The sequence below is a fragment of the Eupeodes corollae genome, chromosome 2 (genome assembly GCF_945859685.1).
Source record: "Eupeodes corollae chromosome 2, idEupCoro1.1, whole genome shotgun sequence".
Lineage (NCBI taxonomy): Eukaryota > Metazoa > Arthropoda > Insecta > Diptera > Syrphidae > Eupeodes > Eupeodes corollae.
The window spans coordinates 150,527,517-150,554,100 of NC_079148.1; the positions used below are offsets into that span (position 1 = coordinate 150,527,517).

At 34.6% G+C, this 26,584-nt stretch overlaps 1 protein-coding gene across 1 annotated transcript in view; it reads right to left on the reverse strand.

Moving 5' to 3' along the window:
• LOC129947223 (supervillin) overlaps window positions 1-26,079 on the reverse strand; it is a 513,320-nt gene extending 487,241 nt beyond the window's left edge. The window contains exon 1 of the mRNA XM_056057695.1: window positions 25,237-26,079. The gene's annotated coding sequence lies outside the window, so the exon portion shown is untranslated. The remainder of the gene's footprint in view (window positions 1-25,236) is intronic.
• Window positions 26,080-26,584: the final 505 nt, after the last annotated feature.

Genomic DNA, 26,584 nt, shown 5'->3' on the forward strand with positions numbered 1-26,584 from the left:
TCAAACAACGCGTTCAAGTTATTTAGACTTATTTTAAAAATGTTCCTTAAAATCAAAATTGTGTCGATCAATTTATCGTTCAATTGTGCGTACAATCTGGAAAATCGTGCAAAACTGTGAGCAAACCGGGTCTGTGGGAGATCGGCGCTAAAAATGTAAATACCCTTTAGTTTATAAATGACACCGCAAACTGAAATTCTACAAAATACAAAAATAGCGGTGTGGGAGCGAGATGGAAAATGTCAAAAAGAGTCAAATTCGAACCTCATTAAAAATATACTCATAACTTTCACACATAAATAGCACAAAACGCTTAATCGTCAGAATCAGAAACATTTTCACTTGAAAACCCAAAACGGGAAAAGATTTCGAATGTCCATCAAATAGGAGCGACACAAAATTATGAGACGCCAAAGTGATAAAAGAGCCTAATGTGAACACCGCCTAATGGCCCAACTATAATAGACATAACCGAAAGTAAGCTAATGTCAAAACCGAACGAAAAGTTTTCAGAAGTTATCACAAAGTACCCATAATGGATTCAAGTAACTTAAGGATAGAATAGCTCTTGCGTAATTGCGCGAAAGTAAGCGAAATTTAAAGAAACTGAGCAGAACGTCTATTCTGGTTAGTGACCTATAAGGCCGCGTATTGGTTCGTTCCCTTAAGCTGGCTTAAGCTCGGTTAAGTCTATTATAGTTGGGCCTTAAGGACTTTTATAAAATTTGTATCTACTAATTAAACAGTATTTCTCGTTTAATACACGACTTATTAATAGGAGATTTAAATAGAAAAGCATTTGCCATTATTGACAAGACCATAATTTATTGAGTTCTGTTTAAAAGGGTATATATTCTTTTGTAAATAAAAATATAATCAGAAAATGGTCCAGCATTCGATGAGTTAAAGCTCAACTATAATAGACTTAAACGAAAGTAAGCTAATGTCAAAACCGAACGAAAAGTTATCAGAAGTGATCGTCAAAACAAAGTAACCATAATGGATTCAAGTAACTTAAGCAAATGCGTTTCAAATTTGACATTTGCTTAAGCTCTAGCCATTTAAATAGTTCTTGTGTAATTGCACGAAAGTTAGCGAAATTTAAAGAAACTGAGCAGAACGTCTATTATAGTTGAGCCTTAAGAAATACTGTGTATCGATTGGCTGTGTATTCCATTGGCAAAAGTTGAGATTCATTTTTGCTGAATTTTGTGCTCTAGACCCGTTTTTTTTTTCTGGATATCAGTCATAATTTTTGGAACCCGGAACGACCATAGATTCCAGATTGTCATCAGGTAGGAACGAGACATTTATATATTATCAAAGAAACTCGTCCCAAAAGAATCACTAAATGTGAACACAGCCTAAGCTAAACTACGTATCGATAAATCAAACGTCAAAAGTTAACATTTATGTTTGCTAAGATTTTTTGTATTAGTTCTGTTCCTTTACACAGGATCTCTGTGGATTTCTAATAGAACTTGAGACTTAAAAACACAGATAAATATAGAAATTCAGAGCAAGGAAAAAGAAACTATTTTCATTGTTTAGCTCCGGGAACTCTGGATTTTGGATTATACATAGCTTCTTGTGCAGATTTAGCTTTTTGCTTGATGTATTTTAAGCATCACAATTACAATATCAGCAAATTGACATGGCAGCTTTACGCTTTTAGTTGGTGTATTGATTTTCTTAAACTTCTTATGGTTTTAAACTTTTTTAGCTCATCGAACTTAAAACAAAAACCTCAATATTTCTTATCTGATTTGATCAATAAAAATATTGAAAATCTCTTTCTGCATTTCAATTACAACTGCCAGCCTTCTAAAGTCATAATATGCACGCATTTTCCACCCTATTCAAAAACCACTATACCTCTCGAACAATAATCGAGTGCAAGAAACTGACTCTCTAAGTAATATACATCATACAACTTTACCATGCCACTTCACTATGATAGGTAATCGTAAAAGGTATAGCAAATGCTAATTTAATAAAAATCTGAATAATTCAAGAGCTTGAAGTCTGATAAATCATAGCAAAGTGAAAATACAAAATTGCCGCTCACGTTTTTCCAAAGATCTTTCCACTCGTGTATCGCCAGCCAATTGATTGGAGTATAGAAATTCTTGGAATCATATGCACACATAAGCCAGAGGGTGTTCTTCTTCATAGATAGGTTAGGTACTATGGGTAGGTAGCAATTATTAGATCCACAATGTTTATTTGTTATGATGGCTTTGAAGAGGCTTTTGTCCTCGGCTTGGCTACTATAAGAGTTGCTCCCGGTCCTTTTTGTGAAGTGTCATTCTACTGCCATTCCTATGATTGCTACAAACCACCTCGAACCGCACCTAAAACTATTTTCAAGAATACATCTCTCCCGCTCGTTATATCTTTCAATCTATCGAGAAGGGGAAAAAAATATCCGATTTACGTGATTGATTTACAAAGCACCCAAAACATTGTTGCTGCCACTGCTGCTTCTGATTCTCTGATTCTCGAGGCACTTGGGGATTGAAGTGCGCAGGCGTAACGCAGTCAGTTTTTCAAATAAGTGCTGCATCTACCTATGCGAGAAATAGTGAGTGTAAATTGTATATGGAGTCTATTTGAATATATACTGTCGCTTGGATTATTAATTTTCTTGGAGTGTACAAATTACCTAGAGAAAATTCCATTGGATTGGAACGCGGGGGTGGAGGAAGCAAACTCGTAACTACTATTAGCGTCTACGTGCCTTAAATGGTAAATTATTTCGTGAGTTTACGCGACGATCCTATAGACTTAAAAAAAAAAACACAAGGAACACGCTTCTCCATAACGCGTACCTTTAATAAAAATATTCTATTTTCGAGGGGGTTATCTATCGGATTGATAGCACAATAGATCTTTAAGCGTAAACAAAATTATGCTGAAGAAGAGTTAAGCGTAGTTAGAAAAAAAGGTTCATCAAGGGTTGGGTGTGCCTTTTTCATGAAGGCAAGGGAGAGCCTCCTATTTTCGTAGTTAATTTTTATTTTGTCTGAAAATCTGATAGACATCATATTCATAGATGACGTTTAGGCCAAGTTTATGATAGGACCATGATTTATATACTTCTTGTGGAATTTTTGATGTTTGATGAAATTTTTCAGACACTTAATGTCATAATTTTTTGAGTTTTTAAATTTGACAAATGGCAGACTGACGTTTCGTGACAAACATCTTCCTGATAAAGAGACTTTTACTTTTTTAATTCAGATATTTGAATTCAGAGTAATTCAACATTTTCTGAACACTCACATTTTGTTATGGAATTTATTTAAACATTCAAAATTCAGGAAAACTAACATTTTTAATTTCATTTATCTGTCAAAAAAATTTAGAAGACAGCTGAGCGTTCATAGCGCGATCAAAAATTCAGAAAAAAGAACGAACATTCATGTGAAAGGGGGAAATAAATACAAATTCTCCTAACAATCAAAATGGTGGAAGCAACATGTTGCTTCTGACAGACATCATATTCATAGATGACGTTTAGGCCAAGCTTATGATAGGACCATGATTTATATACTTCTTGTGGAATTTTTGATATTTGATGAAACCCCTGTTTTGAGACACTTAATGTCACTATTTTTTGAGTTTTTAAATTTGACAAATGGCATACCGACGTTTCGTGACAAATATCTTCCTGATAAAGAGACTTTTACTTTTTTTAATTCAGATATTTGAATTCAGAGTGATTCAACATTTTCTGAACATTCACATTTTGTTATGAAATTTATTTGAATATTCAAAACTCGGAGAAACTGAAATTTTTAATTTTATTTATCTGTCAAAAAAATGTATCATCTTGGCTAAAGCATCATGTTACTTCCACCATTTTAATTGTTAGAAGAAATTGTGTTTATTTCCCCTTTTCACATTCTTTTTTTCAGAATTTGTTATCTCGCTCTGAACGCTCAGATGTCTCCTACTGAATGTAAAAAGTAATACTTTGAAGCTCTGAACACACTGCACAGAAAAAGAAACACAATTTTTAGTTTGACAGTTCAAGATCTCAAAAAAAAAAAGAAAAACTACTAAAAATGAAAAAAAAATTAAACTGTTTGAAATTACCTATTTGTTATTTTTAGTCAAAGGTAAAATTTTAATTTTGGAGTGGTCAGATAATAATAAGTGGTCTTTGGACCGAAACGATTGAAACTGACATTTGGGAAGTTTAAAATAAAGTGATGTCAAGTTATTTGGAACTTTTAATTATTTCTTTCTTTTTATCAAATAAGGTAATATAACTTTTAAGCTCTTAGCACACTGAACAGAAAAACAAAAACACAAGTTTGAGTTTTAAATGGACAATGGACAAAGAAAAACGCTTAAAAATTTAAAATATAGTAATGCCAAGCTATTTTTAGTTACTTATTATTTTTAATTAAGGGTGAAATTATAACTGTCAAATGAGCGAGGAATTTGTCAAATGAAAATATTGAAATAAGAAACTATGACATTTTTTTAACTCCGTTTGACTAACTTAATCGAAACTGACATTTGGGGAAATGAAAAAAGGGATTGGTAATTTATAGACATTTGACATTTATAGTTTTTTTTTTGACGTTTTTCTTTGATTTGTTTAATGACTGCGCTCATAGGCGACTCTTTTATGGCTGAAACACAAACACGCTTCACCTTCTTCTGCCTTACGTTGGGACTGCTTAAAGGTTGCTTTGAATGACACTTCCAATATGGCATTTCTGAAATGGAACTTCTGTCATTAGCAGCTGTTATTTTTGTTCAAAACAAAAAGAAACAAGAGTTTTAAAACCGAAAAAATTAAACTTATCGCGGAAGTAGCCTTTCCTTCACAAGCAAATGTATTTTGTTTGTTGACTTTTTACGGCTGTCAGACAAAGCAAATGTGCAGCAAATTTGAACTAGAGCTTCCGTTTGGAGTCACATTACGTAACATAACGTTATTTTCTTACGACTGTTAAATGAAACGTGAGGTCGAAGCTTCATTGTTCATGCATGCATTGAATTTCTATGGCTGAACTCGTAAACGTCAGGCGAAGCCTAAGCTTAAGCGTGTTTGTGTTTCAGCCATTAAGGCGACTCGTTTTGACTTTCCATCGTGTCCTATCTTTCTCACTGGATTTTAAAAAAGGGGATAGGATGCAACCTATACTTCTCACTGGTGACGTTTAAAATAATAATTTTTGGAAGATTTCAAATTGTCATTTGGGGAACTTCCAAAGTTATGTTGACGTTTAAGTTATTTTTTGTCGAGATATTCGAAAGGTTAAATAGATTTAAAGTTTTTTTAAGATATACTAAAAGTTACAATTATTTTTAAGTCAGTACTTATGCTGCCAGTTTGGTATGACTTTTGAAATTAAAATACAAATTTAATTAAAGTTTATAGTATTTTTGGTTCATGAGATATTTTTGTTTAACTAAATTTTTCACTTTTTTAATTTTTATATTTAAAAAAAATACTTACTCCCTCTAAAATCATTGATTTCAAAGGTTTTTGAAACATCAAGAAATGTCAATTTGAAAAATCGAAAAAACCGATTACAATAACATTTCAAAATAAAATCATGAAACATTAAAATGAGTAACCTATAAAATGTCTAAACAAAACAGTAGATCTGTTTGTTTACTTTTGTGATTTTCTGTGTTAATTTAGTTAAAAGTGCTGCCAAGTTGATATATAATACAAAAGTCAAATTGACAGAACTTTGAACTAAAAATCACACAAATCTAGATTAAAAGTATGTATTCCGTTTGTTATTATATGAAGCACTAGAGCCAATGTGCATGCTTGGTACTAAGTTTTTCCATGTTTGACATCTGCAACCTTAGGAATTTTATAAGATATTGATTTTCTTATCAACCATAAACCATCGACAATTCATGATTTATTTCATAACCCCAAATGACTTCCTTAAAAAACTATAAACCTCAATTATCGACGACCGCAACAACATCCATATGAGTGAAGAAACCAATATTTATGTGCAATTTTTCCCCGAAAATCAACACAAAATCATAGAGATCATAATGCACTGATGATGTTGATTGCAACCAAAGCATGATGCAACATAAATTTTATTTAGCTGGATGGGAATTTAAACTCCCCCGTTATGAAGTTATATTACGAGTATGATGTGGTACTCATTTCTCACCGAAAAGATCATGAGAAACTTAAGACTTCATAGTGCCACCGATATTTTTACAGTTGGCGCTGCTGTTGTTGCTTCTACTTCTGCTATTGCACCAACAACCTAAAAGACCACAGAGTGTCATCCGCAAACAAGATCAGCTCAACTCACATATGAGACGCTTCTTCCTTGAGAGAGTTGTTACATTGCCTTTCTTTACCTTACCTTGCCTTGCCTTGAAGCTGAAGCTGCATGCATCATCTTTAAAAAAAGGCACTGTGCCCCTGTTATATCATATTCGCGGGAAAAATAATAATCTGATGTTAGCTCGAGGTGAAAAATACCGACATGCCTTATGGGAAACAAAACAATATGAGGTGTGCGCAGAGCTCGTTGCAGCATGTACAGTACATACAGCCTTGCTTTGGGTGAAATTTGCTATAGTACATCAGACAATTTGTGGTATGCCACGAGAAAGCAGCCCCAATCCAGTACAGATTACATAACGTACCCGAATACATACATTTCACGCTATGTCCAATAATTGCTTACTGATCTGAATGTTGCATGCAGCATGAAAAATAATTCTATGATCTCAAAATTCAAAAATTCAAACACTCACCACTATTCACATGTTTCAACACTTTTGGCTGATGCCCCAAAAATAGATTCCAGACGCACATTAAGACGTTTTTTTCTTTTTCTTCCAAGAATATAATACGAGTAGTTTGATGGAGCAACACGATCAATGTTGGAATTAATGTTTATGACCCAACTGCGAGATCAAGTGCACATAGTTTCACTTTTCTTCACACTTCGGTATTTTTCTTTAAGAACGATACCCTTGGGCATAAAATTAAACAAGTTGAATGAGAAGAAGAAAAAAAAATGTAATATTTTTAATGTACATAAGATCTTTAGGGAGATCGGAGATGGAACACAGGCGAAGCGGCCAAGACCAAGACCATCAAGACCATATAAAGGAAAGTGTGAAAGCTATATTACGTTTCAAGTCATAACTTTAATGTTTAAAAAATGTGCACTGCAAGTCCATTCAGTGCCAATGACCACGGTTATAAGTTTTATGTGCACACAGAGGAGAGTCAAAGGGTTTAATAAGGCCCTGGGTATAGGCTATATTATATAACTTATACGGAAATTATTTTTTTAATGTTTTAAATTACCAGTTTCATATTCACCTTTCAATTGCATGCCTTGTTAATTCCAAGTCTTTGAAACTTGTTAACTGACATGACGTTTATGTCAAAAGGAAGTGATTAATAGGAACTGTGCTTTTGAGTCTAATTTTACCTCTTTTAAGTCTCCTGCACTGTTTATAAGAAGTATTTATGTGAGCTTTATATTACGCGAACAGATCTATCTTTCCGGTCTAGATCAATTAAATTAAGTTTAAGTTTGGCAATTAAATGACAGCTGACAGATCAATAGAAGGTTAATTCTAGAATGAGACCAAATACAGTTTTAATTTATAAGAGAATTTTGCTCTTCAATGAAAATAACAACAAAAAATAGCGGATCAATTTACTTGTCATATTTGAAAAATTGGATATGCGTTCCAGCTGTCATTTTAATAGCCATTTATTCTGACACATGGCACTAAAAAAATATTCTTCTCATATGTTCTCCATATAATGCGAACAGACCTTCGATTTAGGTCAATTAAATTTTACAACCTATACGCAATAAATTTTTCTTGGTGCGTTGTTTTCCTCAAGGTTATAAATTTATTTTTGAAGTGTCAAATTTTAGCGTTAATCTGACATTTAAAAGAATCAAATTGCTTTAAACTGCTGCTGCAAACAAAATAATAACCGAAACATAACCTATCACTTAAAATATTTGAAGTTTCAAAAGGTTTTGGCATATTATAACACTTCATAGTTTTTTAAACAAAGGTTTTGAAAATTGTTAGAATGTGTAACACTTTTTTAATTCAGCAGTTCACATCGACGAAGTTTTTAATGTATAAAAATTAAAAAAAAAACTCTTGGCTGTCAACAACTGTCAAAAAATATAAAAATTTAAATCAATTTTCAAATTCCACATTTTAAATCAGTTGTTCTGTAAAGTTGCCACCATACAATAGAAATTCTTGAATAACATTGAAGTTCTTGAAAGCAAAGCTTTTTTAAAGGAACTTTACACGTAAAACATTTACAAAAAATGTCTGTATATGTCTGAGATTGAATGCAGCCATTTTAAAGCATAAAAGAACGCACCTATTTGGTCACTTCTAATGTCAATTTTAATAATTAAATGACTGTCAATTTTGACGTTGAATAATTTTACATTTTTTTAAAATCAATTCTGATATAAATAAAACAAGAATTGAATTTTAAAAATAAATTACTAAACACATCTTCACAAACAAAATGTTCATGTGTGTAGAAAGCACTGATCAAATTTTGTGTCCCACCTCAACATATCTGTCACATGCCATGAAACCTCAGCCTTTTTTGCATTTCAAATAAGAAAAACAAACATAATTCTTTGACATTCACCGAAACGTCATCTCACATCAGGTGCGTTTAATTCAACGAACAAATAATAATAAAAAAAAAACATCAATTAAATGAAATCTTATTGACCTACCAACACGGGGGCTATCAACATCCCAGCATCATCATCATCAACAACATTAACATCAATATATTCCCATCAGGGCCACTGTCAAGGTGTGTCGCACGGCACGGCGCAACTTCACAGCACACAGTTGTTAAACTGACATAAACTTTCTCCAATCCTCGTGCGAATAAGCTTGCGCAGAGTTATTTTACTTTCGTTTTTTTTACTAAAGTTAAGGCGAAGGCCTAAAGTAAACAGCTTAAAAAGGCGTGCGCAGTTCAGGGCACGCTGCTTCTATACACAACACAGCTCAGTTGCACAGTTAACAACAGCAGCACTTCAACTATCCCAAAAACAAGTGACAGAATAAACTACATTGCTTCAGACAGTGGAACAACAGAATAAAAAGACTTGTTTAATTTATAGAATATTCGTGTTTTTCTTATGTCAGAAAAATATTACATTTTTTTTCAACGTCACAATGACAATTGATTTAATTTGACGTTTAATTCCTAAACGTCATCGCAACACCTTCTTATTAGACTCCTTTGAGATGACTTATTTTGACGTCTTATCATATTTCTCGCAGTTGTCTCATTGCATTTTTAAAGTAAAAGCGAAAAAGACGACAGTACAATGTCACAATGACAATTGCTTTAATTTGACGTTTAATTCTTAAAGGTCATCGCAACAACTTCTTATTAGACTCCTTTGAGATGACTTATTTTGATGTCTTATCATATTTCTCGCAGTTATCTCATTGCATTTTTAAAGTAAAAGCGAAAAAGACGACAGTACAATGTCACAATGACAATTTCTTTAGTTTGACGTTTAATTCTTAAAGGTAATCGCAACTTGTTCTCATAAGACTCTTTTGAGCTGACTTATTTTTACGTCTTATCATATTTCTCGCTATTGTCTCTTTAACTCTTTAAAGTTAAAGCGAAAAAAGACGACAATTGCTTTAATTTGACGTTTAATTCTTAAACGTCATCGCAACTTATTTTCATAAGACACCTTTAAAGTGAATTATTTGGACGTCTTATCATATTTCTCGCAGTTTTCTCTTTTCTTCTTTAAAGTAAAAGCGAAAAAAGACGGCGGTTCGTCAAAACGAGTCACTTCCAATGAGTAAAATGGGAACAACGTCAAAGTTTTTTAATTTTTTTAGAATGTTTGACGAACAAGTGGTGAAAAAGATCTTAAATCATTTTCGCCTTATAATTGACAGATGTCTACAAGGTGTGTTTGATAAGTGAAAAGAGCAAACAAACAGATCTAAAGTTTGTTTATATTATTCCATTTTTCTGTATATTTAGCCCTACTGTGCGTCGCGTTGTGGTCTTCAACGAGCGACGTCTTTACAAGCGCGTTTAGTCTGAAGGTTCAGCATGAAAAGGAAATTAATTTTGGAGGAGAGCTTAAGTTTCGGCATAGTGTCTGGCCATAAGAATACGACGTCAATGCTAGCCTCCCCGTCGTGTCGCGTCAAAAAATAAACAAAAATAAAACCTGTATTCCAGGAGAGGGAAACGAGAACCAAAACCGATGATGATGATGATGCTTCAGCTATAGCTTCGGCTTGTTAAAGGCGGTTACGCGAAAGGTAAAGGTTAAGTTGTTTGTAACTGAGAATGAGAAACCCACAACAAATGCAGTTCGTTCACTTGTCGTCATGTGATGATGATGATAAAGATGGTGCGGCGGCGGCGGCAGTGCTCGGCGGTCCGGTGGCCATTCAATTAGTTTCACTTTCACTTGTTGGAGAGAACGTTCATTATAGGCATACCTATAGTTCAAGCCATATGAGCTTCATATCATATGGGTTCTGTTTGCGGCAGTAGCGGTGTCCATTGTCATCGCCTCGGCTTCACTAATCCCCAGCTGACTGGAATGATTATGCAGTCCCATCACATCCCATCATCATCGAGATGAAATGTATACACAACAATGTTGCGAAATCTCCTCCACTGCATTGGACTTGCTATTCAACCATTCATTCATTGTTTGTCTGAAGCTAAACAGAACTTGAAGTATGGTTTTGTTTTCTTCCTTTTGAGAATAACAGCTTCGGGTGGTTTTGCAATCAAATGTCAATCAGGAATGAATTTACACCTCAAGGCGATGCATTGTAAAACATCTGCAAACTCTACAGTGGCAAAACAACTGACAATTATTTACAATTGATCCTACTTTACATGCTTCTTGACCATCTATTACATCTGATAAGATACGACAGATTGGTTTGCATTTGCATTTGAAACCAGCAACAAACAATTGCACACCGGAAACGATGAAGAAGAGTTCTTCTTGGAATAACTAGGTACTTCAATGGAAACAAAATAAGCCAGAGTATGGATGCGAAAGCAATCATTCTTGATTGTGCTGATTTGCGGTTTGGGAAATGTATAATTGTTTTAGAAAGTAGCTCTTTTTGAGGTGCTTACCACAGTTTTCTATTTACGATATGTTTGGTAAATGTTTTTTTCTGGTCTATCAGAATTAGAATCAATTGAGAAAGTTCAAGAGTTTTTTTTCTTCCCAAGCAAAATAATTCCAAAAATGTTCCCTTTTTTCAGTCAAAACCATCCACAGTATTTTATGAATGTTGTACTACAAAGAAGGAGATGTATTTTTGACATTGATTTATCATATACGTCACTTAAATGTCAAATTTATGATGGGTTGTTCTATTGAGCAATTTTGATTGATTGGTTGATTTTTTGAGTAGCCAATAAAACACGATTGAAAATAGATTCCTTTATTTAGGCTTTTCGAATGAAGACAACTTGCCAATAGAAGAGCGTTCGTAGGTCTATGATCTTTAATTTTTGAGTCAGCTAGTTCTTGTGCCAGTATCATTAACCAAAATACGACACATTTTATTGGGCGACGCCCAATTTTTCAGAATGTCGTGGAATTTACTGATTTGTATCGTTTGCTACGGCCACGCCTGAATGGCAGCGATATTTTCGACACTTCGACCAACCTGTTGTCTCACTGACACGGCAGCATCAAACAGAATGTAGACTTCAAGGGCGAGAATTACGATCGAAAATTGTAGTTAACGATCTTAAAGTTGCTGTCACCGTCGTTCGCGTATTTTACCATATTGAAAATTTCGAGTTAACTTAATAAATTGAGTATTGTGCTCCTGGGCCTCAAGTAATAACTTTCGCCAGCGTACTTGATCTCTAGCTTGCTGTTTTGAATACCAAGTTGACGTGTGTCGGCCTCAACTTGTTCACTCCACCGCAGATAAGGCTGCCTCTGCTTATTGTTACCTCAGGCTTGGCGTTGAATACCCTACGGGCTGGAGCTTCGATGTTCATTCGCTAGACATGCCCAAGCCATCTTAAGCCTTGTACACGCAGTTTTTTGACCAGTGACAAGGCGCTGTACAGCTCGGATAACTCTTGATTAAATCTTCTCCGCCTGATGTTACTTTTCCTATCGACGCAAACCGGACCATAGATCGTACACAGAACGTTCCTCTCGAAGATACCAAGAGATCCTTCATCCGATTAGGAGAGGGTCCATCCTTCTGCACCGTACAGAAAGACTGGAATGATTAAAGTTTTGTACAGTGTCTCTTTGGTACTTAGCGATAGGGTCTTATTCCTCAACTGCTTGCTTAGGTCAAAGATTAGCAAGGGTAATTCTGCGTTTGATCTCCGCGCTGATGCCATTCGCAGAATTAACAACAGTGCCCAGATAAACAAATTCGTTTACCACCTTGAAGTTGTACCTGTCAACTGTCACATTTTGACCAAGTCTACGGTGTGAATCGACACTATTTAACGACAGTAAATACTTTGTTTTGTCCTCGTTAATGTCAAGCCCCATTTTATTCGCTTCAGACTCGACATAAGAGGAACCACCCGTCACTGGTCGTTTGGTACTTCCCATAATGTCGATGTCATCTGCATATCCAAGATATTGTGTGGATTTTTGAAAGATGGTGCCACTTGTATTGGCGTTGGTGTTGCCCACCACTCTTTCAAGAACAATATTGAAGCAGCTATATGACAGCGCATCGCAACGTCGAAGTCCTCTGGTGGTTTCGAAGATTTCGGTCGAGTCTCTTCCAATTTTGACGCAGCAACGAGCATTTTCCATCATGGCACGGTATACGAGGGTGGATAGAAAAGCTTCCGGCCTGACCAAGAAAAACAACGTTTTTAAGAATTTTTTTTTTATTTCTCAACATAATCTCCTCCAAGGCTGATACATTTCTCATAGCGGTGTTCTAGTCTAGTAATGCCATCTCTATGGACTGATTCATCAAGCTCCTCAAAATACACATTTACAGCTTCGATTACTTCTTCATTGTCCGTAAATCTCTTACCAACAAGCCATTTTTTGAGGTTAGGAAACAGATAATAGTCACTCGGGGCTAGGTCTGGAGAGTAGGGAGGATGCGGCATCAATTCAAACTTCAGATCGTTGATTTTAGCAATCGCAACGATTTACTTGTTTTTGGTCGGCTGTTAGCAAACGCGGCACCCATCTTGCGCAGAGCTTTTGCATATGCAAATGTTGGTGCAAAATATTTTGCACACGTTCATTTGACATCTTACAGGTCTTAGCTATCTCATGCACTTTTAATCTGCGGTCATATCTGGAGTTGTGACCTCAGTCCTGAGCGAGGCTGATCAGAGGTGCTCACACGACCCTTTTTAAACTCAGAAACCAACTGCTTAATGGTTGAATATGATGGGCAGGATGTCCCCAGTGTTGAGTCCATCTCTTCTTTGATTTCCTTCTTCTTTTACCCCTTCAAATAGAAGCATTTGATGACAGCACGATTTTCTAACTTTTCCATTTTTAAGAAAAAAAACAGAGGCATCTTGTTCAGTGTGCTCTCAAAACTAAACTAACATGGCGATCGGGCGGAAACTAAAGCTTCAAGCTATCTAAAGATGGTACTATAGAACGACACCTCAAGGTAGGCGCCATCTCTTGGTCAGGCCGGAAACTTTTCAATCCACCCTCGTAGTTTGTTCCTGTCTGCACTGTCATAAGCTGCTTTAAAATCGATGAAAAAAATGGGCGATGGTAGATTTTTAGGCCTGATTTTGAATTTGTCAGTAAATAGCTTCAGGCGTTCACATAATACGCTGGACAAGATCTTGTACGCGATGTTTATAATTCGAATGCCTCTGTAGTTGGCGCAGAGATGGTGGTCACCTTTTTTATGGATCGGGCAGATGGTGCCTAAGTTCCACTCGTCGGGTATGCTTTCTTCCGATCAAATTTTAGTGCGTGCTGCTTTCCAGATCTGCTCCAGCGTACTTAAAAAGCTCGGCCTGCAGACCGTCAGACCGTCTAGATCGTCAACCAAATGGATTTGACGTGGCTGCTCGCTGGCGGAATCGTTGACTTCATCACCATTAAGCAGCTGGCTGATGTGATTTCTCCAGTTTTTTAGCATAGACTGCGTCTCGACGTCAAAAACCGCCATTTTGATAAAAACCGCTTAAAAAAGCAATTAGTAATATCCCGTTTCTAGAATCTCGATTCACTCATTTTATGCATCCCTGCAAATTTGACCTTGAACGTAAATATAATTTCGTGTTCTATTTTTTCATTCGGCGCTCAATTTTTTAGTTATTATTTCTGTCAGTAAAAGCTGTTAAATTTGTATTAAAATCTGTTTTAGCTTGATGAACTTTCAACAAAACCATATCTTCAAAGTGAAAAACACAAATTCTGTTATGATTGCTGAACTGTCAAATTTCAAATTGTGTTTCGTTTACGGTTCATTTGATGAAGAATGTATAGTTTGGAGGGTTTCTAAAATATCAGAAACGATCAACAAATTTGGAAAACAAAGAAAAAAGCTGAAACATGTCAAATGAAAAATTCACTTTTTGATGGATTTAAATAAGAAATGTATTGGTATTGGAAAACACCATAAACTAAACGTCAGTAGAGGCGACTCGCTGTCAAAATTGGCTTTTTGAACAATTCTTTTCAATACAAGGAACAAATTGGCAAGCGGCACATATAATTTCTCCTAATGTTTGAAATAATCCTGATGACGTTATTAGTTTGTTATTCCGAACAAAGTCAACATTTTTTCTTTTCAATTGTAAACATATCCACTTCTCATACTCTTCCGGAATATCCAATTGCACTTACAAACATATCTCAATGAACGGATATTAAAACAAATTAGGTCAAACGTACGTTCAATAAAATTCCGATAAGACCACAAAGTAAGAACGCTACCTGGTACCACTTAATACCACATAACGATAAAGTAATTTCAAAAACAAATACAAGGTAGTATAGACGGAGAATTACTCCGCTGCGTGTGATTAGAAGAACGCCCTAATTTGCGGTTCTGATTGATTGCGATTTCTCCTCATTTCCATATGTACATAAGTTTTGTTTTTGTGGTTATAGTATTCTAGCTACAGTACAATATGCTATCAATATCTTGTGATGAGGGCTTTAAATATGCAACATTGTATTATGTACAAACAACCTAAATAAATATCCGACTTTACAACCAAGGCTAAACGAATTGAATGAATAAAGCTTCAGAATATACCAAAGACTACGACGACGACAACGACAACGACAACCGATGAAGCCGACGAACGGGCTGTGAATACATAAATATACTGACATTGACATAGGGTTAACCCTTGAACAATGCTGACATTTGCCTCCGAATGGCATCGGCATCAAAATCATCCAAATCATCATCCACCCGCAACCTATCACCTCCACCGAAAAATAAAAATAAAGAACTGTTTACATTACGTATATAGAAAGCTTTCAAGTGCTGTTTTCATGGTTTTCTCCGCCGCCGCCGCCGATATATTTCAATTTTTCAGTTCACTTACAGAACTAAGGGAAAAGTCATTACGTATTTGTTTTCTATTTGCTGAACAAGTTTGTTTAAAAATAAAATCAAACAAAACCAAAAGAACAACTACAAAACAAATGCGTTCGCAGAGTTTAGGGATTATCTGACGGTACTCTAGGTGCCACTACCGCCGAACACAGCCGATACGTTAGCGATATGGCATTTGCCGGAAATAACTTTCGATCTTATTAGTCTTTACGATATGTTAAAACCACACCACAAAAACACGGTTTTAATATTATAAACTATGGCGTGTTGGATGGTTTGTAAACTCCGGTAATATCAATGGGAACACATGTGGGAAATGAACTTTAGATAGAAGCGTGAACACCTCCATTCGTGATTGGTAAGTTGGTTAATTGAGTAATTAGATTGAAATTGATATTTGTTTTTCACTTCTCTAATTTTTGAACATACCTTTATGTAACTTACATTGGATTATTACTTTACTACAGTGATGCTATAGGGTGTTTTTTTAGATACATGAGAACTTTGACAGTTGATAATCTCAAACTGTGTCATCATTTCTGTGCAGTAAGCTTCGACAATTCATCATGAAAAAAATTAATCTGTTTGTGAATTTCATACAGCACTTTCTTAGAAGAAGTGTGTTATGAATAAAGCTTAATTCTGTTTACAAAGTTTCATGAAAAAGCTAAAAAGTTTTTAGAATAACACCCGGTTCACACTTTCTTTTATTATAAAAATGCATCGAAGCAGAAAAATCATCCCTTTTCATTATTTTAAACCCCACTGTATCAAATATTAAAATTTTTAAATATAAAATCATAAATTGGAATCAAGTAGAGAAATGTTTTTCTTTTTAGATAAGAAAACAAAAACCAAGAAATCATAAATAAACGTTCATTAAAAATCACTTGTCTCAAAAGGAAAATGATTTATTTTTCTATATTAACCCGCATCTGTTGCTTTAAGAACCGGCATTTTCATTAATTTTTATTTTCATTTTGTTTTTCTAAATATACGAGTTTTTCAAAAGAAAACTTATTTTGATGTGTGACAATGACGCGGTTGGTTGGTGTTTTTCTTTATTTCGTGTTTCCTCGATGCGTTTTGCAAAATTTAATGATTTTTTGTTTAATAATTCGAGGGGGTTTTTGCTTGAGTTAGAAGATTGAGGAATTTTTATTTGACACTGACGCCAGAGATAATGAATTTAAATTATGTTTCTATTTAATATTTTGTTGATTTTATATAATTTAAATTTAAAGTTTAATGCATTTTATTTTATTAAAATTCTTTATAATGCAATGTTATTTTTCTTAGTGCATTTTATTGAAGTATCGGCAATGTTTAGCTATTATTTTCGGGTTTTAATACTTGGCAGGTAGAATTCAAATGTAGACTTTACATGAATACATATCATCAAAGGCCATTTTTCGCACTTTAAATTTATAATCTATTTACGTTAAGGTGTATGAGACATCTTTAAACAATTTCTATCTCTTCCCTGCTTAAAATAAATATTTTGAATTACAACAGTTGTGTGTCATCTGACTTTGAAAATATGAAAAAAGAAGCAATTAAAACATTTTGTATTTACTCGAATTGCTCTAAAGGTTTAAATTCGATATTTAATTTACATCTCGATGTTTTTCATAGGTTATATTTATTCAAAGTATATTCAATTATAGTTTTTTTGAAATGATAGTTATAGAAGTTCAATAAGTATTCTATTGGAAACGCAGAATTCGGTTGAACACTAATTTTTATGGAACAATTCAATTTGTACGTTGGTTGATCTAAGGTCGAAATCACACCAAAGTCATTTTATAACCAATTTTTGAGTGAAGCTTTGAATCAAGCGTTTTAAAAATCTGTTGAGAATGAGGTAAATCTTCAAACTTGGAGTGATATCGAATAAGGTGATAGTTGAGTGTCAATTTTTTGATAGTCGTCTTGACTGATCTAGTAGAGAACGCCATCGTCAAAACTAAAATCATCACTTTAACGAATGATCTTTGTTGTTTTAGACCAGCCATACTCAACCTTTTTTTTTTAATGGGCCACATTGATAATTTTGTAACGCTACCCCAGGCCACAAGAATTTTTTTTATTTATTTATTGAAAATATTTAATGTGATTTTTGAAATTGAGAACACATTTTCAAAACTTTATTTAGATCTGACTTGTTGCTGCATACCAACCTAATGACATCATCTAGGTGGGAGTCCGTAAGGTTGTTTCGGTAAATAGTTTTTGCATATTTCATTTTGGAAAAAAGATAGATCAAAGGTAGATCCAAATAATGTCAGAAGAATCTGTGAACTTCTTTGGCGATTGCATATTTTTCTGTGTAAACTTTTTATTTTGTTTTAAGAAGACGATTATTTCGTGGCGCAAGGAAAAAAACCTTTCCAAAACCCTTCCCCTACTAAGCCATTGCACAGAAGTATGCCAAAGAACGTCACCATACACACTTCCCAATTCTTTCAAAAGGCTTTTAAATTTTCAGTGGTTTAATTCTCGCGCTCGAATATAGTTCACAATATCAATTACAATCTTCATAATCCGTGCTACCAAGTTTTCTTGATGAATAATGCAATGAAATGTAATTAAATTTTTGAAATTACATTTTTTTTAAACAATATTATAAATCCATTTTCAAATCCAGTCATGGATTTTCTTAATATTAATGTCATTCTGCTCTAGAAAAGTTGAAAGAATTTGAAAAAATTCTTCGAAGATTAAATCCTGTTCTGTGCAATATCTCAGAAACACCGATCATTGAGATGTTGCTAAAATATCAGTGCTGAAATCGAAAGCCAAGCTAAAAAACATACGAATATTAGGTAATGGCTTCAATACGTCTCACACGTGTTGAATCAGACAACTGTAGTTTTTTTATTTCAGACTATATTTTTGTTTTGTTGCTAAATTTATCAAGCAGTATATCAGCAGCACTTACGAAACATTCTTTGACAATTTCTGCATCGATGGACGGTTTCTTGTGCTTACCAAGAGTATCTATTAACAGTGTCTTGAGATAAAGCCACGGACATCACATTTTATTGCTCTTGTAATGACCTTTTTAAAAAAGGTAATTTCTCACTTTACTTAATTGTGTTCCAGAAGGATTAGTTTCGTTGAAAGATTTGTGTTTCGTGCTAAAGTGACGACCAATATTATACTTTTTTAAAATAACTTTTTCACGGCATGCATATTAAACAGTTAGCTTCGTTGTTTTTGCTTGGCACAGCAAAATATTCTGTTTCCCATTTTCCCAAGGTATGTCGGCAAAATAGTTTCCTTGACTTATTATGCCTGGACTGCTGTGTTTATAAATTTTCCATTCAAAATTTGGATTCAATTTCGCAATGGCAAGAAAAGTAAGGAATACTCAGCGACATATATTTTTTATTTAGTTGTAAAAACTTTTCATGGCGTTGAAAGGAGTGACATCTAGAATATTTTTTTGAAAACGCACGATGTCCACTTTACCGCTTATGAACGTTCTAGTGTTGCTTAAATTTTGAAAACTCAAAAGAATATGTTTTTTTCACGTTTTTTTGGAGTCACTCGATATTTTAGGAATTTATTAAACCACTCTGCGGGCCAACTTTTATAAGTTCAAGGAACGCTGGTTGAGTATAGCTGTTTTAGACCATTTGGACCCTGTTTTTCTAGAAAACTATATATAAATATAAAATAATTGGTATATTTTCCAAAACAAAAATGGATTATTGATTTTTATGTCCAATCAAACTGATGTCGGTAGTATTTTGAATACATTTATTTTTTCTTAGACAATTGGCATTAAAAATTTTGCAAGAAAAATTGTGCGTAATAAAAAAAATAAATTTTAATAAACGACTATATTAAAAAGCTATTGGATGCGAATATCAACGCTATCCACCGATTTTTGAGGAATAAGTAAAACAAGAATTCAAAAATTAAATAATAACTCTGTAAAATCGCATTAAATTTAACTTTTAAGTTTTTGTTATTAGAGTTTTATTTTAAAACTTTTTTTTTGAAGAACGTGTCAAAATAAAGCGAAATCATCAAACCTGTTAATTTAGAAACATTCTTAGAAAACCCCAAACTTTAGTATTTCCTGGTTTTTAATTTGGTTTAACTTTTTTTTCTAAATATTTTTTTTAAGTAATTTCAAGATGAGTATTTTTCCGATGGATTGTCGTGGGGCTTTTGTTTTATTTTACATAAAATAATAGGGACAACATTGAATTTCACTCTCAAAATAGACCCTACACCAAAAAGAAAACTGATTTGCTGTTTTCAATAATTAAAATGCTTTTTTTGATTTTGCTTAATTTAGTTTTAAAGTAAAATAGTAAAATAAATTAACAAGATAGAATAACAATTAAAAAACTCTAAAATTCTTCGAATGCATTGCATAAAATTAAGCGTATATGTATTTGCAGATCAAAGTGGGAAGAAATGTCAACTTTAGTTAAGTTGAAAAACATTAAGGTATTATTCTTCCAAATTTCAGTGACCTTGGTTTTTTTTGTATCGTACAAATGTTCAATGGGATTAAGCTCCGCTGACTGAGGTGGGGTCCTGACCAATCCTTCACAAAAAAAAGAGGCTGGGATGCGGCCTACACTGATAACTTCCCATACCGTCTGTCGATTTGTCTTGCTTAAAAGTTTGTCTATATGTACTCGTATCAATTTTTACCAAATTTGCGTACTATTTTTTCTAGATTTTATTTTTTATGAAAAAAACGGACTGTTGGATATTTATATAAAAATTACTGAATATCCAAAACAATATTTTCTGTGAAATAAAATAAATCTGAAGCCAATATTTTTAATTTTTGAAAGCTATTTGAGTCGAAGGTAAATTTTTACCAACTTTTGTTAAATTTTTGTAGGTTTTTAATTTTTTGTACAAAAACTGTCGATTCGATTTTTTTTAAATTTTACTGAATGTTAAAGCCAAAATCTCAAAGTTTTGAAAAGATATTTGAGTCCAAAATCAATTTTTACCAACTTTTATTATTTTTTTTTTTAAGTTTTTATTTTTTGTAAGAAACTGTCAATTCGATTATTTTCAAAAATTTACTGAATGTTGAAAACAATATTTTTTGAAAGATAAAAGTAGTTTAAAGCCAATATCTACAAATTTTTGAAAAGATATTTGAGTCGAAAATCAATTTTTAAAAACTTTTATACATTTTTTTTAAGTTTTTATTTTTTGTAAAAAAAAATGTCAATTCGATTTTTCTCAAAATTTGTCCTAATGTTGAAAACAATATTTTTTATAAGTGAAAGTTAGTAAGAAGCTGTTATCAGAAATTTTTGAAAAAATATTTGAGTCAAAAATCATTTACCAACTTTTGGTAATTTTTTATTGGTTTTTAATTTTTTGTAAATATCGCAGTTTTTCATCCTCTTTTTGCCCGGCCCATCCCATCGTATTTCCTGGATGGCGGTGATATCTGCTTTATATCGTTCTAGGGCCTCCGCTAATTCTTCGGCCGCACGTGGTCTGTTAAGGGACCTAACATTCCACGTGCATATCCGAAGTTCGTTGTCCTTTATTCGTTTGCGTTGGTTGTCAACAGTAAATCCGTCCGTATCCGAGGCTTGTTGGTGCTTCGCAACTTTGAAAGCTTTTACGTGGCCAGGAAGTCACCCCGACGCACAACCTCCAACCTGGAGGGCCAGATCCTAAGTATAACTCCAAGGATGGGGAGCCGGATAAAACCGCTCCTTACAGGCCTGGGCTCCGAATAAGTCGAAGAAGCCCTATAAGGTGTTCACTAAGTAGTTCAACCTCACTGGAACTGTAGACGCCACCGTTGATTCCATCTCGGGAATTCCTCCGCTGCCGTCTGGATAAGGAGAGGTGCCTTAGTGGAAACACCTCTCCCCACCTCTCTCGTTTGCTGCCCCCAACAACTTTCCACTGGGGTTGGAACCCAATCTCCAGTTGAGGTACTAGGCACCCGATGTTCACCACGTGGAGGTGAGAGTAGGAGTAGGAGAACCTAGAACCGAAGGCTGCAAAGACGAAAGTGGAAACATCATAGTGGAACCGCAGTCAATGCTGAGGATATGGAAGGACCACTTCTGCAGACTGTATAACGGCGATGATGAACTGAATCCCGCTGTCAGGCAGGATGACCCATTCGATATAGACGACGAAAGCCAACAATCCCGTCCTCCCGACTTAGACGAAGTAAAGATTGCCATATCTAAGTTGAAGTCTAATAAAGCCGCTGGAGCAGATGGCTTGAATGCCGAGCTCTTTAAAGCAGCTGGAGATAAGTTGGTTAGGAGCATGCACCAACTTATCTGTAAGATATGGTCGGAAGAAAGCATGCCCGATGAATGGAACCTCAGTATTGTTTGCCCGATCCTGAAAAAAGGAGACCCTCTAAACTGCACCAACTATACAGGAATAAGTCTACTTAACATCGCCTATAAAATCTTCTCTGCCATAATATGTGAACGTCTAAAGCCCATCGTCAACAACCTGATAGGTCCTTATCAGTGTGGTTTTAGACCAGGAAAGTCCACAGTTGATCAAATATTCACATTACGGCAGATCCTGGAAAAAACTCAAGAGCACCAAATCGACACCCACCATCTTTTCATCGATTTCAAGGCCGCATATGACAGCATCTACAGGGACGAGCTGTATAGAGCCATGTCTAGTTTTGGCATCCCTGCCAAACTCGTCCGTTTGTGCAGGATGACCATGGAGAATTCACGCTGCTCCATAAAGGTTGGAAACAACTTAACAGAACCTTTTGATGTCAAAAAAGGTTTTAGACAAGGTGATGCGCTGTCATGCGATTTTTTTAACATCGTGCTTGAAAGAATAGTGCAGAGCTCACACGTCAACACTAGAGGCACTATCTTTCAAAAGTCTGTCCAATTACTGGCATATGCTGATGACATTGACATAATCGGAAGAACTCAGCGTGATGTCAATGGGGCTTTTGTGAGTATTGAGGCAGAGGCGGCAAAAATGGGTTTAACGGTTAATGAGCGCAAAACAAAGTACATGCTGTCGTCTAGAAAGGACATACAACACCGACGTTTTGGTCAAAACGTCACAATCGACAGACGTACCTTTGAGGTAGTCAAGGACTTCGTCTACCTAGGCTCCGCTGTAAACGCAGAAAACAACACCAGCGCTGAGATCAAACGCAGAATAACTCTTGCTAACCGCTGTTTCTTTGGACTAAGAAAGCAATTGAGTAGTAATGTCCTCTCTCGAGGGACCAAAGTGTTGCTATATAAGACCCTTATCATCCCCGTCCTGCTATACGGTGCAGAAGCATGGACCATGACAAAAGCGGATGAAAGCACCTTGGGTCGCTTCGAGAGAAAAGTTCTTCGTGTGATCTACGGTCCCGTATGCATCGAAGGGGAGTGGAGGAGAAGATGGAACGACGAACTGTACGGGCTGTACAGCGACGTAGACTTAGCAAGAAAAGTAAAAGTCCAACGACTAAGATGGCTGGGTCACGTAGAGCGCATGGAAACCAATGCTCCGGCCCGGAAAGTCTTCGAATCCGCACCCACAGGACAGCGCAGTAGAGGAAGACCGCGGATCAGGTGGCGCGCACAAGTGGAAGGTGACCTCACCCAACTTGGAGCGCGAAACTGGAGACATCTAGCTAGGGACCGAGCTAGATGGAGAAGTTTGTTGGGTGAGGCCCTAGTTCACACAGGACTGTAGCGCCACCTTAAGTAAGTAAGTTTTAATTTTTTGTAAAAAACTGTTAATTCGATTTTTTTTCAAAATTTTATCGAATGTTGAAAACAATATATTTTTTATAAGACAAAATTAGTTTGAAGCCAATATTTTAAAGTTTTGAAAAGATATATGAGTCGAAAATCAATTTTTAAAAACTTTTATTATTTTTTCTTAGGTTTTTATTTTTTGTAAAAAAACTGTCAATTCGATTTTTCTCAAAATTTGTCCTAATGTTGAAAACAATATTTTTTATAAGTAAATTAGTAAAAAGTTATTATCTCAAATTTTTGAAAAGATATTTGAGTCGAAAATCATTTACCAACTTTTGGCAATTTTTTTTTTTTTTTAACTGTCAATTCGATTTTTCTCAACATTTTTCAGAATGTTGAAAACAGTATTTATCATAAGATAAAATAAGTTTGAAGCCTAAATTTCAAGTTTTTGAAAAGATATTTGATTTTGACGAACGTACGAACGTACATACGTACACACGCATGCATAGACATCTTTCTAAAAATCTTTTATTTCGACTCTAGGGACCTTGAAACGTCGAGATATGTCAAAATTTTCAATTTGACAAATCGGACCCATTACAATAACTTCCTATGGGAAGTTAAAAAACAATGTACTAAATCAGGTGGCACAACAGTCTTTTGAGAACAAGGGCTTAGTGACTTACAACTCTCAATCTTTTCTATGTGCGATGGAGGGGACCTACACTTTTATGCCGAATACGAAATTCTAATTTGAGAAAGCATTTTTTATGGCAAGTTTTATTCTTGGACAATTTGTCAATTCCTCGCTAGAGGTATCCATGGAAAACCTAACGTTGCAGAGGCAGGCGATAACCATCACGACATGGGTAAAACACACCTGCATCCATGGATCCCAATAATATAACATTAGCTTCTCCATATTTATGAGTGGCACGCATATTCTCTTTCTTTAATTACGTATTGGGCTTTCGTCAAAACCAAATGCATTTAATTAAACCACGATCACCCAAGAAATGTAACACTTAAATATTATCTTCAAGGTCCTCCAAGTTTAGTTTAGTAAAATTCTATCAAAACTTCGGTGCAACTTCGCGACCTTTCATATGGAATTTATATGACTCCATTATATAGTGCTACAATGAGTTCAATATGATTTTTAGTGCACCTACATAATAATACAAATTTATACAAGGTTTCAAAATCAATTGCAAATTAAAAGTCCTATCAAGAATTTGATTTTTTTAACACACCATTGTATGAAATTTTACTCCAAGTGTCCCTATAATTTTGACCAGAACTGTATGGCATATCGTTTTTGTTTTTGGATAAAATTATTGATTGAATAGTTTGAAAACATATTAACAGTTAATATTGCGTACATAGTTTTTTTCATAACTGTGTTACTTTTACTTAAGTGAAAAAAAAAGAATTTGGTTCTAAAGTTAAAAATGTTTCTATTATTTTGGCCATAGCTGTACATTCTAGATTCACACTAAAACATGTTTTTTGTAAGTTATTACTTCTCGCAACTTTTAACATCAGAGACATGAGAGTCAATTTTTATAAAAGTTTTGAATGCAAAACCGACCCTCCAAAGACTGTGTTTCGTCTTAAATTTCAAGTAATGACCTGAATAATTTCTTTTGTTTAATAATAATTTTTGGTCATATTGGATAAATTTAGCCTCTTACATAACCCCATCAGCCTACATACACCCTTTGCCTCTAAAATATTTACTGCATTACAATGAATCCATTACGTTGCATTTATTTATAGACCAGTAGGTGGTACATGTTTACTCGAAGATAAAATCTCGAAAAGTTCAAGTTTCGAGTGCTCTTCATACGTTTTTTTTTTTATTTTTTCTTAACATCCATTCAAATCTCACAGACGACCCTTGTTGTTTTTATGATCTAAATTTTGTACTCACCCAATTTCTAAGAACTGATAGGCGTATATTTTTTGAAGGTGCTTGTTCCTCTCCTGATATCAATCAATTCATTTGATTTTTCGTAAACAAATGTTTTGAATCCTCGAAAAGAACTTGCTCCCAATTTTCTTGTTAGTCAGCACGTAAAATCAACCTTATTTCGTTTAAGCTTCCCGACGTTTTGGAGATGGTATTAAAAAAAAAAACACTCAATGCACTCAATGTTGTGATAAATGTTTGCTTTACTACAAAAACAAAAACAAAATCACATAAAAATACTCCCGAGCAAAGAAGCACCAATCAATACTTTCGGCCATAGGTCAACAATGGAATTCCTCTTTAACTCTTTGGTATTTTTTTTTCTGAAGCTTTTCTTTTTATGAAAACTCTATGAATATTATTTTCCCCTGTTTTTTTTTGAGTCGTTAATCCAATTAAAGGAAAGCCAGGCAGGCACTTGTTGTTAGAGCGTGTAAATGAGGGAAATGCAATTTTTCGTAAAATTAAATTTGACAAATTTGTGTTGCAAAGGTGAAAATAAAACCGACTAATTATTTGATTGACCGTCAACGCGGTTCGCGGGTAAAATATAACGATTGCAGACAAAATTTTATAAAAGAAAAAAAAATGTTACGTATACGCCGCAGTGGATTTTTTTAATTCGCAAAATTTCAAATAAATTATTTATAAATCAACCAAACGACTACGACGACGACGGAATCGACAACAGCGACGAAAACTCGGAACTCGGTGTGGTTGATTTTCAGAATCACGTCACTTCGGAGCTTCTTTTTGAATTAAATGTTAAATATGTGCTGTGCACGTCTGCTTTTTGAACGCAACAACGGTCCACTAAAATTGTTTGTTTCGCCTGTCGGCTGTCGACTATATCGAGAGAAGAAAAACTATTGCCATGATATTCTAGGGTACTATAAAGTCTATAAAGTAAAGTATAGTCAGCCACCAGCCATCAGCTTCTGAGCCTCTCAGCCACACCGCCCGCCCCCGGTCATGACGATGAGTCTCTTTTTCGTTCTTTTCTTTTTTTCCTACGAAATAAGAACATTACGAGTGCGAATGGATATTATGTACTATGTAGAGCAGAGTATCGTTGGGAGGGGAGGGGGGTATAAAATACAAAATTAAAACGGAAAACATAATACAAAATACACAAAAACCACAAGAAAAATAGAAATAAAATAAAATACCCCTGCCTATAGTATCGATATACGGGTACGGGGGAAATGGCTAAGGCAAAAAGGCAGGAAAAGAAGGAAAGAAATTATAATATGCCGAAAAAACTTGGTCGAAAGGATGAAGTAAGTTGAAGATGAAGACGAGAGACAGA